The sequence below is a fragment of the Aquarana catesbeiana genome, linkage group LG05 (assembly GCF_042186555.1).
Source record: "Aquarana catesbeiana isolate 2022-GZ linkage group LG05, ASM4218655v1, whole genome shotgun sequence".
Taxonomy (NCBI): Eukaryota; Metazoa; Chordata; class Amphibia; order Anura; family Ranidae; genus Aquarana; species Aquarana catesbeiana.
Genome location: NC_133328.1, coordinates 451342760 through 451358471, shown reverse-complemented (window position 1 = coordinate 451358471; position 15712 = coordinate 451342760).

Sequence of the window (15712 nt, the reverse complement as noted above, 5' to 3'; positions counted from 1 at the left end):
ACTAACCATTAGTGAAAGAAATGTTTTTGTGTTATCATTCATATTCTCTGAAAAATGGCCAAGAAATCATAAATTCTGCCAGGGTATGTAAACTTATGAGCACAACTTGTATATTGATTTCTCGATTATTGTGTATATAATTGTACCTATTCCTCCAGAGTTTGCATGGACATAAAATATTTTGTTCAATTTCCTAAAGTACTGTATTTATTCAGATCAGTGTATGTGGAAAATGTATCCATATTAGCCTTGGGGGCATATTTTAGGTTTAGATTAAATAGTTTTCTTCCATTGTTACTTTTGCAAAACTGTGATTAAACAGATCCCCTAAAATTCCCTTTTTTGGCCTTTTTGTTTCCTACATGCTTCTTATTTGTCCTTTTGGGGGCTTTGGGTATGGCCATTTTAAGGATTTCCTCCAGTTTCCCCTACAGGGGAAATTGAATCTCCTTTTAGATGTCCAATCATTGGTTACCACAGAAGGACATGTGCACAATTTTATGAGTCTTAAATGGTTGTGATGGAAGGATATTTGCACATTTTAAAGTGGTTGTAAACCCACTTTTTGGACTTTTACCTATAGGTAAGCCTAGAATAAGGCTTACCTATAGGTAGTGGAAATATCTCCCAAACGTGCACCGTTTAGGAGATATTTCACTTGTAGTCCGCCGGAAATTCCAACGGCGCAAGCGTGGGGAAGAAACTAAACTAAGTGCCGTTTCTTCCCTAGCCTATGCCGTTAGTCGCGGCTCCCGTGCGCATGCGGCTCCGGCGAATCACAGAGCCGGAGTCCGCGGCCCGGAAGGAAGAGGGCCAGAAGATGGACGCTGTCCACACAGAGGACATCGCTGGATTCTTTTGCAGGTAAGTGGCACATAATGGGCTAGTATGCAATGCATACTAGCCCATTATGCTTTTCATTTGCAGGCTGCAACAGCAAGAAAAAGAGGAAGTAAAACCCATCGGGGTTTTACTTCCTCTTTAACGGAATTGCATTAAATACACTGTGATTGTGTAGATCGCATTCAGAAACACATGAGCGTTGATACATTTTATATTTTTATTTGTATTATATATTCAGTATGATTTTCTGATTTTGATTTTATTCAGGTAGACAACATTTGAATAGGAATGCTGTGTTCATACAGATAACTATAGGGAGATATGTGTGTTGGATTATCTGATGTGGCAAGTTAAAGTAGATATAATTATGCAGAGCTGAGACTGTTGTGTTTACCTTTCAATGTTTGAGCAATCTGTTGTTATCTCCAGTGTAGAATGAGCACAGTGTTGCAAGGTTGGATCAGTGGTATTTACCTGTCAGTGTCAGAGCAATGTGTTAATCATCTGTGAAGGGTTCCTGACAGCTGTGTCACTAGAGTTTGTACCTCTCATAATCCAGTAAACATATTCTCTCATCCAGGTTTTAAAATTGGGTTTGGTATGCCCTATACACTATTTCTAGCAGGGTTACTATATGCAATACATAATAGGTTTAGTTCTGCATGTTACGGGCCTATTATCTAAAATTGTTCTTTCGTACTGGTTGTGATAAAGGCCCACTTTTTTCTTTGCTATGCAGGTTGCACAAATCACAAAACCACCTTTCGTTGCTAACCAGTTATCCTTGTGGTTATTTTACTTATTATACATTGTAGGAGAACCTTTCGATTACAAATTTTTTTCGAGCTTTTTTCTAAAAATAAAGAACGGGCAAAAACAAAGATGGTAGAATAGGTCTTGTCTCCTTATGCTGCATACAACCGACCGGACTTTACGGCAGACTTGGTCCGGCGAACCGGAGTCCGTCGGACAATTCGATCGTGTGTGGGCTCCAGCGGACTTTTTTCCCCAAAAGTTCGATGGACATAGAAATGAAACATGTTTCAAATCTTTCCGACGGACTCGAGTCCGGTCAAAAAGTCTGCTCGTCTGTATGCTAGTCCGACTGACAAAAACTGATGCTAGGGCAGCTATTGGCTACTGGCTGTGAACTTCCTTATTTTAGTCCGGTCGTACGTCATCACGTACGAATCCATCAGACTTTGGTTGATGGTGTGTAGGCAAGTCCGTTCATTCGAAAGTCCGTTGTAAAGTCCTTCGAAAAGTCCACTGGATCTAGTCCATGGAAATGCCCGTGTGTACGCGGCATTAGAAAGCTTTCCAGTGTTTTTATTATGTGTTGTATCTTAGATATATGAGAATTATAATTAAAGAAGATGGGGAAGTCTGTAGTACCATTGTCACATTTTTTATGTTGTAGAAATTTAAATCTATCATTATTCAATGCCTCCCTGGCATTCTGAGCTAGAGATACTTCTGCATACCTCTTTGTGTCAAATGTTCTGTTCTGTTATGTGTACTTCTTTGAAGTCCTCTATCCTGCTGCGATTTATTCTAATGCCGCGTACACACGGTCGGAATTTCCGACAACAAATGTTCGATGTGAGCTTGTGTACACAATTCCGACGCACAAAATTCCATGCATGCTCGGAATCAAGCAGAAGAGCTGCACTAGCTATTGAACTTAATTTTTCTCGGTTCGTCCTACATGTTGTACGTCACTGCGTTCTTGACGTTCGGAATTTCCAACAACATTTGTGTGACCGTGTGTATGCAAGACAAGTTTGAGCCAACATTCCTTGGAAATAAATCCGCGGTTTTGTTGTCGGAATGTCCGATCGTGTGTACGTGGCATCAGTCTTCTATATTTATTTCTAGGAACATTTTACATCCACCTACTTACAGTAGATAGTAACTGTGTGCTAATATGAAGTTGTTTGTATCCACTATTTAAGAATTGTTCTTGCTTGGAATTTCTAATGATAATTAAATGAAAAAGATATAAAATGATTTTTGGTTGCTGGTAAGGGGAGTCTAATATTAACCACTTCCAGACTGCCTGCCATACATATACTGCGGCAAGGCGGCTCTATTAGGCACAATCACATACCTGAACGTGATTTTGTCAATGGGGGGGGGGGGGGGGGCGCATGCTCCTGGAGACAAGATCGCACGCTGATTGGCCACAGGGGGAGCCAAGCAGACCGCCATGCTGTCAGGCATGGACACTCTGATCTAGTGTTCCTGAAAATCAGGAACATAGATCAGAGTGTCCATGCAGTGAGCCCATCCCCCCACACACAGTTAGAAACACACTGAGGGAACACTGTTAACCATTTGATCGCCCCTGATGTTAACTCCTTCCCTGCCAGTGTCATTTATACTGTGTCAGTGCATATTATTTGCACTAATCACTGTAATAATGTCACTGGTTCTCAAAAAGGGTCAAAAGTGTCAGCTAAGTGTCCAATCTGTGTGCCGCAATGTCGCAGTCCCGTTAAAAATTGATGATCACCGCCATTACTGGTAAAAAATAAATAAATAAATGAATATGCCATAAATCTATCCCCAATTTTTTTAGATGCTATAACTTTTGCGCAAACCAATCAATGTGCGCTTATTGTGATTTTTTTTTACCAAAAATATGTAGCAGAAGACATATTGGCCTAAATTGATGAGAAAATTAGATTTTTTACATTTTTATTATTGGATATGTTTTATAGCAGAAAGTACAAAATATAATTTTTTTTTTTTCAAAATTGTGTTTTGTTTTTTTATTTATAACGCAAAAAATAAAAACAGGAGGGGGAGCTCCCCCAGGCGCAGATGCCATGTGAGGTTGGGGGGTGCCACTTGGGAAGTTCCTGCTGCTACAAGCTGACAGAGATAGGGACAGTAGCATCACTATTCCTGTCATATTAGCAGGTGAAGTCACAAGCAGCTTAGCGCACAATGTCACAAACACTTTAGCTCAGGATGTCACAAGCTAAATCTGGGGAGCATAAGAGAGCCGAGAGGAGGCGGGGGCTGTGCTTTCTCTGCCCTCCAGCTCTTCATCCTGCTGCTGATCGCTCCTGCATTGGGACAGTCAGATTGGGACTGTGCAGGGTTTGCAAAACTGTAAAGTCCCAATCTGACAGCCAGTGGTGTCCCCAGCCACAATTCCATACTGCACAGGGGGTGGCTTCTCTCCCCACAGGCTGCCTGGCAGATATGTTGAATGTTCGCTTGCCTTAGGCTCCCCCTCAACTCTGGTGTGCCAAGATGAGGAAGAGCCTGGGTGGAAGGACATCACATAGCCACTGTCATACTGCATCTGAGGTCTGTGTGTTTAAGGGAGGAGAGAATTACACTGTGGACATGGGAGAAGGAGAAAAAGTAAGAAACTTGGGATGACAATGTGCTAGGAGGGGGAAGGAAAAGAGTATTACTGAGAGTTTGGGGGGAGGGGGGATTATGTGCTGTGAGGGGGAGAGGATTTGTGTAGGGAATTAATGCTAGGAGGGGGGATTTGTGCTAAGAGGAGGATCTGTACTTGTGAGAATTTTTGGGGGAGGGGGAATTTGTGCTGGGGGAGGATTTGGCTTGACAGATCAGAAATCACTAGAGGATGTTTTAAGGAATAGAAAAATAGAAACACATATGATGGCAGAAAAAGGCCAAGTGGTTCATCGAGTCTGACTATATATAGATATATATATCTATAGATATATATATCTATATATATATCTATAGATATATATAGATATATATATCTATAGATATATAGATATATCTATAGATATAGATATATCTATATATTTATATATATATACACAGCGGGGACGGAAAGTATTCAGACCCCCTTAAATTTTTCACTCTTTGTTATATTGCAGTCATTTGCTAAAATAAATTAAGTTCATTTTTTCCCTCATTAATGTACACACAGCACCCCATATTGACAGAAAAACACAGAATTGTTGACATTTTTGAAGATTTATTAAAAAAGAAAAACTGAAATATCACATGGTCCTAAGTATTCAGACCCTTTGCTCAGTATTTAGTAGAAGCACCCTTTTGATCTAATACAGCCATGAGTCTTTTTGGGAAAGATGCAACAAGTTTTTCACACCTTGATTTGGAGATCCTCTGCCATTCCTCCTAGCAGATCCTCTCCAGTTCTATCAGGTTGGATGGTAAACGTTGGTGGACAGCCATTATTAGATCTCTCCAGAGATGCTCAATTGGGTTTAAGTCAGGGCTCTGGCTGGGCCATTCAAGAACAGTCACAGAGTTGTTGTGAAGCCACTCCTTTGTTATTTTAGCTGTGTGCTTAGGGTCATTGTCTTGTTAGAAGGTAAACCTTCGGCCCAGTCTGAGGTCCTGAGCACTCTGGAGAAGGTTTTGGTCCAGGATATCCCTGTACTTGGCCGCATTCATCTTTCCCTCGATTGCAAGCAGTCGTCCTGTCCCTGTAGCTGAAAAACACCCCCACAGTATGATGCTGCCACCACCATGCTTCACTGTTAGGACTGTATTGGACAGGTGATAAGCAGTGCCTAGTTTTCTCCACACATACCGCTTAGAATTAAGGCCAAAAAGTTCTATCTTGGTCTCATCAGACCAGAGAATCTTATTTCTCACCATCTTGGAGTCCTTCAGGTGTTTTTTTTTAGCAAACTTCATGCGGGCTTTCATGTGTCTTGCACTGAGGAGAGGCTTCCGTCGGGCCACTCTGCCATAAAGCCCTGACTGGTGGAGGGCTGCAGTGATGGTTGACTTTCTACAACTTTCTCCCATCTCCTGACTGCATCTCTGGAGCTCAACCATAGTGATCTTTGGGTTCTTCTTTACCTCTCTCACCAAGGCTCTTCTCCCCCGATAGCTCAGTTTGGCCGGATGGCCAGATCTAGGAAGGGTTCTGGTCGTCCCAAATGTCTTCCATTTAAGGATTATGGAGGCCACTGTGCTCTTAGGAACCTTAAGTGCAGCAGAAATCTTTTAGTAACCTTGGCCAGATCTGTGCCTTGCCACAATTCTGTCTCTGAGCTCTTCAGGCAGTTCCTTTGACCTCATGATTCTCATTTGCTCTGACATGCACTGTGAGCTGTAAGGTCTTATATAGACAGGTGTGTGGCTTTCCTAATCAAGTCCAATCAGTATAATCAAACACAGCTGGATTCAAATGAAGGTGTAGAACCATCTCAAGGATGATCAGAAGAAATGGACAGCACCTGAGTTAAATATATGAGTGTTACAGCAAAGGGTATGAATACTTAGGACCATGTGATATTTCAGTTTTTCTTTTTTAATAAATCTGCAAAAATGTCAAGAATTCTGTGTCAATATGGGGTGCTGTGTGTACATTAATGAGAAAAAAAATGAACTTAAATGATTCTAGCAAATGGCTGCAATATAACAAAGAGTGAAAAATTTAAGGGGGTCTAAATACTTTCCGTCCCCACTGTATATATATATATATATATATATATACACCCCTCACATTTTTGTAAATATTTTATTATATCTTTTCATGTGACAACACTGAAGAAAAGACACTTTTCTACAATGTAAAGTAGTAAGTGTATAGCTTGTATAACAATGTAAACTTGTTGTCCCCTCCAAATAACTCAACACACAGCCATTGATGTCTAAACCGCTGGCAGCAAAAGTGAGTACACCCCCAAGTGAAAATGTCCAAATTGGACCCAAAGTATCAATATTTTGTGTGGCCATCATTATTTTCCAGCACATCCTTAACCCTCTTGGGCATGGAGTTCACCAGAGCTTCACAGGTTGCCACTAGAGTCCTCTTCCACTCCTCCATGACATCACAGAGCTGGTGGATGTTAGAGACCTTGCGCTCCTCCATCTTCCATTTGAGGATCCCCCACAGATGCTCAATAGGGTTTAGGTCTGGAGACATGCTTGGCAAATCCATCACCTTTACCCTCAGCTTCTTTAGCAAGGCAGTGGTCATCTTGGAGGTGTGTTTGGGGTCATTATCATGTTGGAATACTGCCCTGCGGCCCAGTCTCCGAAGGGAGGGAATCATGCTCTGCTTCAGTATGTCACAGTACATGTTGGCATCCATGGTTTTCCATGGTTTTCCCATGGGAAATGAGCCACCAAGCGAGACTGAATATAACAGATACAGTAACAATGTTTCAGTACAAAATAGAATTCACCCACTGAGAGAGCATAAGAGGAATCAATGGACACCTGAAGGAGGACTCCAGTAGAGAAAACTGGAGGAAACAGTTTAATAGTCATACCCTAAATTCTCAGCAAACATATTACTCTGGCGAGAACACACACCCTTTTCAGTGAGAGCCACAGAATTTTTCATTACACTTCATGGAGTTCACAGAAAGTCATACGATGTCCTTGACTTTGTGCGGGGATATCTAAATGATGCCTGTAGCTACAGGCATCATTCAGATATCAGATGTTTCAGCCAGCGATTCCCTACACACTAAGAATGATCACAGCGGCTGTTCCACTGCTTGACCTTTCTTACAGAAGGCGAGAGGGGATGTCCCCTCCTCCCGCCGCCCCCAGGTGCTTCTACTGACTCACCACTACGATCGAAGCCAGGATCTTTTTTTTTTATTTTTTATTTCAGGCTTCCCAGCCTAGAGGTGAGATGTGGGGTCTTATTGACCCCATATCTCACTGTAAAGAGGACCTGTCATGCCATATTCCTATTACAAAGTTTACATTCCTTGTAATAGGAATAAAAGTGATCAAAAAATTTATTTTTTGGAAAAAAGTGTCAAACTAAAATAAATAAAGTAAAATGAACAATAAAAAGAAAAACATTTTTTAAAGTACCCCTGTCCCCGTGTGCTCGCATGCAGAAGAGAACGCATACCTAAGTCCCGCCCACATATGAAACCGGTGCTCAAACCACACATGTGAGGTAGAGCGAGAGCAATAATTTTGGCCCTAGACCTCCTCTGTAACTTAAAACATGTAACCAGTAAAAAATTTTGAAGCGTCGCCTATGGGGATTTTTAAGTAGCGAAGTTTGGCGCCATTCCACGAGAGTGTGCAATTTTGAAGGGTGACATGTTAGGTATCTATTTACTCAGCATAACGTCATCTTTCACATTATGCAAAAATATTGGGCTAACGTTACTGTTTTGGTTTTTTTGAAGCACAAAACTGTTTTTTTCCCCAAAAAAATGCATTTGAAAAATTGCTGCGCAAATACTGTGCGAGATAAAAAGTTGCAATGACCGCCATTGTATTCTCTAGGGTCTTTGCTAAAAAAACATATATAATGTTTTGAGGTTCTATGTAATTTTCTAGCAAATAAATGATGATTTTATCATGTAGGAGAGAAATGTCAGAATTGGCCTGGGTGCTCCAGAACACCTGGATGTGCTCCGTGCATGTTGGGCCTCTGTATGTGGCCACACTGTGGTATCGCCATACTCGGGAGTAATAGCAGAATGTGTTTTAGGGTGTAATTTGTGGTATGCTTATGCTGTGTGTGAGAAATAACCTACTAATATGACAATTTTGTGAAAAAAAAAATAAAATAAAAAAAAAATAAAAAAAAAATCTTGATTTTGCAAAGAATTGTGGGAAAAAATTACAACTTCAAAAAAACATCATGCATCTTTCTAAATACCGTGGAATGTCTTTTTTCCAAAAAGAGGTCATTTGGGGGGTATTTGTACTTTTCTGGCATGTTAGGGTCTTAGAAATTAGAGAAATTAGAAATAACTTTCACAAAGACCAAATAATATACACCGATTTGGGTTATTTTTACCAAAGATATGTAGCGGTATAAATTTTGGCCAGAATATGCCAGTGAAGGCATATTTCCTGTTCTCCTGTTCCAAAATCAATAATAAACATCTTAGCACCCAGGGTATAGAATGAAATGCAATCAAGTGCCTAACAACTTGTATATATGTTGGCAAAGCTTTTTGCAAATTCTATGTCACTTTTTTTAAAAATAGTTCACTGCAGGGATTTCTGCACAGAGCAGAGCAAAGAAGGCAGAATGAAAAGCACAGAATTCTAGGAACATAAAATGGCACAAAAAAGGGACATGAAAACATTTTATATATACTCATTTTTCTTTAGAAATTTTTTGATCTTTGCAAACTGATTCCCCTCTCACAATTTCAGATCCAACCAATGTTTGCGGATTTGTTCATTTGCCCTCCTCACCCCAAACTTCTTTTGCAGGGCACGGGCCACCTTCTCCATAATTTTATCTTTTCTGGCATTAGGCCTCAGGTATTATCTCTTTCTCCCATCATAATCCTTGCAGATCAGGATGTCTGTCATCTCCACCATCTCATCAAAGGACATGTTTGTTGCCTTTTTAGGCTTACTAGGACTGGAAGGCTGCCTTTCCTCCCTGTCAGAGCCTCCACTGCTGCTGCTGCCGACGAACACATGTCTGTCTTCATCCATCTCTGCCATCATCCTTCTGCGCGCACCAGAAGAGAGAAGGGGTGGGTCATAGAACGCAGATATACAACAGTGCCACCCCTGCATTAGGAAGAAGCTCATTTAACAGGAATGTTTGTGATGTTGGTGACGTTCGTGGCGGTGTTGGACATCCGGGATTACTCGGTTGGTATTTTGCAATATTTGTGCTCAGTTTAATAAAAGCTTTTTTAAATGAATCCACAAGCAAGATTAAACACTATTAACCACCTGCTGTAAATTTAGTTGTGTAGCCTGAATATACATATTGTTTGACTTTGCATTCTGTCATATAGTGTTTTGGTGTTATGCTGTTATATTTCTTGACTAGTATCATATTTTTTACATTTCCCTACAGCAATGGCAACCAAATTTATCTCCCCAAATTTCCTCCGACAATTTATTGAAATGTACCGGGAAAATTCATGCCTCTGGAATGTGACATCAAAGGACTATTCCAATTGACAGTTGCAAGATGAGGCATACCAAAAGTTAGCTGACTTATTAAAAACCATAACGCCACATGCTACTGTGTTAGATGTCAAAGGCAAGATTGCAAACATTCGCACTGTCTTTAAGAAGGAATATAAAAAAATAGCAGATTCCAAAAGATCTGGTGCTGGAGCTTATGATGTCTATGTACCTCGATTGTGGTATTTTGAGAGCCTACGTTTTCTATCGGGTCTGGAGACTCCAAGAACTGATCGCTGCTCCTTGGACCCTAGTTCCCCTGAGTCACCCATATCACCTGAAATATTTGACCATGAATAAAAACATTGATGCACAGGTAAAATAATACACAAACTGTTTATTAAATGAAATCTTTAGCAAGGATACACATGTGTCATGTGCGCAAAAACATTTATGGTAAACAAAATTAATTGGCAGGAAGTATTAAGCAGGAAACTGGCCACCATACATTGTTTTGCCATGAAAAATGCCCATTTCCCCCCAAAAAATCCATGTAGCTCTACCTATTTTGGCGAGCAGAAGCTGTTGGCATACGGGGCCGTTCAGGTGCTAGGTTTGCCAGCGCTCCACTCTCTGATCTCCACTCTCCAGGGATTAGGGTTCCTGTCAATAGGTCCTCTCTGTCAGTGGAAGATGAAGGCATGTAGTTGTTGTTTTGCCGAAGCAGGAAGTTGTGCAGCACACAACAGCATTCCACTATGGCATCAATCTTGGGCAAACTCAGACTGATGGCTGTATGAAATATGCGGAACCTATTTGACATGATGCCAAAGGCATTCTCCACCACACGTCTGGCTCTCAAGACTCATCCAGCAGAGGTAATGCTTCATCAGCCACAAAAACAAACAAAATTCTCCATTTGCAAGACGTCTTCGGAATTCAGTTCTGTCAAAAACTCCACCATCGGAATTCCGGCCATTCCTCCCAATGTCCAAATAGATGAACTCATATTTGGCATTGCAAATTGCCAGGAGTATGATGCTGAAGTAGCCATTATAAATAAAGTAGTATAAACCTGAGTGTGCTGGCAGGATAATCCGGATATCTTCATCGTCAATGGCTTCACAACAGTTAGGAAAGTTCCACATATCCAAAAAATCTTTCGCTATTCCATGCCAATCCTCAGGGCAAGTTGTAAACTAAAAAAAAAAAAAAAAAAGATTAAGGTTATGCTATGTAATTATTCATGCATTGTTTATGCATTCATCATGATGTTCTATTCCCCTAGGAACATAATACTCCCGAAACATCCCAAACACAACAGGCCAGACCACCCCAACGTGGCAAAAAGAGAAAAGCAGGGGAAGCATCTCAGGGAAGCATCTGAAGCACTTGGTAAAGAAGCAGATGACTGCGATATCTTTGGAAATCTGGTTGCTGCAAGACTTTGCATGATATCTCCCCAGCAAGGACAAATTGAGCCTTTAATGTACCAACTACTAAGCATTGGACAGATGGAGCAAGCTACATTTAACACCCATATTGCAGGTATTAATTCTCCTGCATTTCAGCATGTAATTAATTGGACAGTGCAAAATAAAAGCAAAATGGATCTACTTATTGGAATCATTACAACTACAGGAACTAAATGTTGAGATTGAGCTAAGAAGGAAGACCTAAAAGAAAAAGGTATGTATTACAAATAGTATAAAAGAACAAATACTTCTTGATATGACATGCAATCTAAAATTACTCAGAAAAAGGGCGTGCCAGAGAATGGAAAGCAGTCATTACCTGAGGTTAGCTCATTGAGAACACTGACTGCTTTTCACTATTTAGTGGGCCCCCATTTTGACAGCCCCTAAGCTGCTATTCTTCCACTGCAGGTCACAGAGTGAGGGGGAATGGCTCTTGAACAACTGGGGCACTTACTTCCACATGCCACATTACCTTCTTTCATGTAAGTGGAAATGATCTTTTTTTAATAAGGTGTTCATGACATACTTCTCATCTGTTTCATGCACTTTCTGCTTGAAATCTCTGCACAGATATCATGGACAAGATCATCTACAGCCCATTAGTCTATTTTCTTGCAGCGGCCTGAGGGCACTTTGATCATGTTATATTCGTTGTGCACTCATTTTTATGAGTAATTTTAGGCTACTTGTTCTGTCAATAGAACAAAAAAGGGAAAGTTGGGACTTTGAATGAGGTGGTAGACTTTGTGTAGAAAACATGGTCAGTTTTATTAGAGTAAAAAATATAAAAAGTATAATGCATATAGGTGATAAGCATCATATGAAAAAACACACGTTTTTTTTTTTTTTTTTCCGTTTTCCTTCTTTCCAGCCTTTCACTAGTCACCTATCCTTGGTGATGCGGTGGTTCATACCACCACCATTCTTACACACCACATCTAGTCCTTATTTTTTCACTACCATCACCACTGGTCACTTTTTTATCTTTTTTAGGTCACATTCACATTTTTGTTGCTATCACAAGAGGGGGTTTCTGCATGTGCTAATCCTTGGACATGGGGTGTTCCATCACCTCAGCTCCCGGGACAGACCATTCCCACGGCTCCGGTTTTGCCCACTCTGCATACCGTCGCTACGTACGGGCATGTAAGTACCCAGGGTATGCCACACTACCAGTTTTTCACCTGCTGTACTTACCTATATTAGGATTAATTTTTATCATTTATACAATTTTTATAGATACCCCACCACATCCGCCCCTGAAGAAGTGTATCTCACACAGAAACGCGTCGGTCATTAAGGATGTAGTTACATGCCTACCAACTTCATACCAAGATATGTTACACAAATTTTTGTATCATTCCTTTGGCTGCCAGCTGTCAGGCTAATTGACTATGCTATATATATGTACCAAGTGTTTATCATGTATACATCTACCCATATGATGTTATTGCTCTATGCATACGTATATTACGATGTTACTCATTTATTGATCTCTGTATACGAAATGTATCATTACTTTGCAATTCGAATCTAGTATGCATATGTACACCATGACAACACCTCATTATATGTTTTTTCATATGATGCTTATCACCTATATGCATTATACTTTTTATATTTTTTACTCTAATAAAACTGACCATGTTTTCTACACAAAGTCTACCACCTCATTTAAAGTCCCAACTTCCCCTTTTTTGTTCTACTGAATCCGGGATGATAAAGTCCCAACTCCCCTAATTTGATTGTTTATGCAATAGGGATGGAGGTGTTTGACTTTGGATGGCAGTGTTCCCCTGCCATCCATGTGTAGATGTTGTACACGTGACGAGACAACATTTATCCATGCTTTTCAGTTGGCGCTAGTACCTAATCATGCCTAAGGTCTCGGCGGATTATGCAGATACTGCCACTCCGGGCCGGGTTTCTTGTCTAGTTCCCGGGAGCTGCGATGCGCTCTGCACGCTCACCCTCCCCCCCCCCGGGGTGGTGGGCGGGTGTCCACAACGCATCGACGCCACGCCCAGCAGCCTCGCGTGTGAGGTGTCGTCACTTTTCGGCGCCACAGCGGGGCTGCTTGTTGTTTCCATCCAGCCGACAGTGGGGTTCTCGGCGTTAGGGTACGTGCGGCGTCCTGCCATGCGTGCTTAGGCTCCCACCTCTTTTCTGTTGTGCGCGTGACGTTGGTGATGGCCCCCCTCCTCGGACGTACATATAGTCATTCCCCACTGCAGGTCTCCTTCCTTCATACACAGGCAGCACGCTCACTTTTTGGAAGCCTTTCATACTGGCACTTTCACACAAGGTAAACACAGATGTGTCCTCATGGACAGCACCTCCCAGCACACGTTTTTTTTTTTTTTTTCCGTTTTCCTTCTTTCCTGCCTTTCACTAGTCACCTATCCTTGCTGGTGTGGTGGTTCATACCACCACCGTTCTTACACACCACACCTAGTCCTTATTTTTTCACTACCATCACCACTGGTCACTTTTTTATCTTTTTTAGGTCACATTCACATTTTTGTTGCTATCACAAGAGGCCTGCGTTCCCTCTGGGGGTTTCTGCATGTGCTAATCCTTGGACATGGGGTGTTCCATCACCTCAGCTCCCGGGACAGACCATTCCCACGGCTCCGGTTTTGCCCACTCTGCATACCATCGCTACGTACGGGCATGTAAGTACCCAGGGTATACCCCACTACCAGTTTTTCACCTGCTGTACTTACCTATATTAGGATTAATTTTTATCATTTATACAATTTTTATAGATACCCCACCACATCCGCCCCTGAAGAAGTGTATCTCACACAGAAACGCATCGGTCATTAAGGATGTAGTTACATGCCTACCAACTTCATACCAAGATATGTTACACAAATTTTTGTATCATTCCTTTGGCTGCCAGCTGTCAGGCTAATTGACTATGCTATATATATGTACCAAGTGTTTATCATGTATACATCTACCCATATGATGTTATTGCTCTATGCATACGTATATTACGATGTTACTCATTTATTGATCTCTGTATACGAAATTTATCATTACTTTGCAATTCGAATCTAGTATGCATATGTACACCATAACAACACCTCATTATATGTTTTTTCATATGATGCTTATCACCTTATACTTTTTATATTTTATATTTTTTACTGTAATAAAACTGACCACGTTTTCTACACAAAGTCTACCACCACATTTAAAGTCCCAACTTCCCCTTTTTTGTTCTACTGAATCCGGGATGATAAAGTCCCAACTCCCCAAATTTGATTGTTCTGTCAATATTTATTTGTGCTTTCCTTTTATTTGAATTACATGTATTGTTGCTCCTGTTCATCCTCTCTAGTGTTGAGAGCTGCAATATTATTGCCAATGGCGGCCCCTCCATAGGGGCGCATGGGCGTAGTCCCCCCCAAAGCTAGTAAAAAAAAAAAAAAATAAAAATAAAAAAAAGGTCCTTTAAAGAAACAAAAACAAAAACAAAGGTCCTTTAAGTGCACTGTGTACACAGTGCACTATGGGCAGCGTGACGGCTATGCAATCACGTGATTGCAGGTGAGACGCTTCATTTACCTGGTTTTCTGAGTGCTTGTTGTGTAAACACTGCAACACTCCCTTATTGGTCATTCTCCCTGTTGTGTGTTTTCCTATTGGCACCTCCGTAGGACATGGGTGGTGCTTTCCTCTGAGCCGCGGCATCACTTAGAGTTACTCTATGCCAGTGGGGAACCAGAAGTGACGCGGCAGTTCCGTGCATGGAACGCACGACCCAAATGGCGCTTTCTTTCATCTCTCTTCTGGATTGGTAGGTTCTGAGAGAGTGCTGGGCTGTATACCATATCTGTGGTGCTGGGCTGTATACCATATCTGTGATGCTGGGCTGTATACTCCTGACACTATGGGTGGAATACAGGGAATGGAGTGGGTGGATTCTATAAGACGTTGGGCTTATGAGAAGTGGGAGGGGTCAAAAAGGAAGGGTGGGGTCTGGGGCCCCCCCATTCTAAAACTTCACCAGCCACCACTGATTACTGCCCTTTTTTTCCTGTGTCACATGTCTTGTGAGAAAAATCTTCTGTTAGAGGTCCCTTGGTGTGCTTGGGTATTTTTTTCCAATTTTTGGGGTTTACCCAAAAAGAAAAAGGGAATTTTAGGGGAGGGTCTGCGTAATTAAATTTCTGTAACTCACTGAAAATACATTAGGAAAGTGAACATGAAGTATTTTTACTTACATGCCTGGGCCTACATTGAAAGCAAAATCTGGAGGGATAAGTACAATTATATATGTAGTGATTATTCAGACTCCAAAAGTAATTAACAATTTTAATACCAGACACTTTCACCTCCTCCCTACCCAGGCCTGTTTCAGTACTGTCACATTTTGCTTTTTTGACTGAAAATTAGTCATGCAACACTGTACCCAAAAAAAATGTTATCATTTTTTTAGACAGATAGAGCTTTCTTTTAGTTATATGTAATCACCACTGAGTTTGTTTTGTTTAATTTTTTTGTTGCTGTATACAGTATCTCACAAAAGTGACTACACC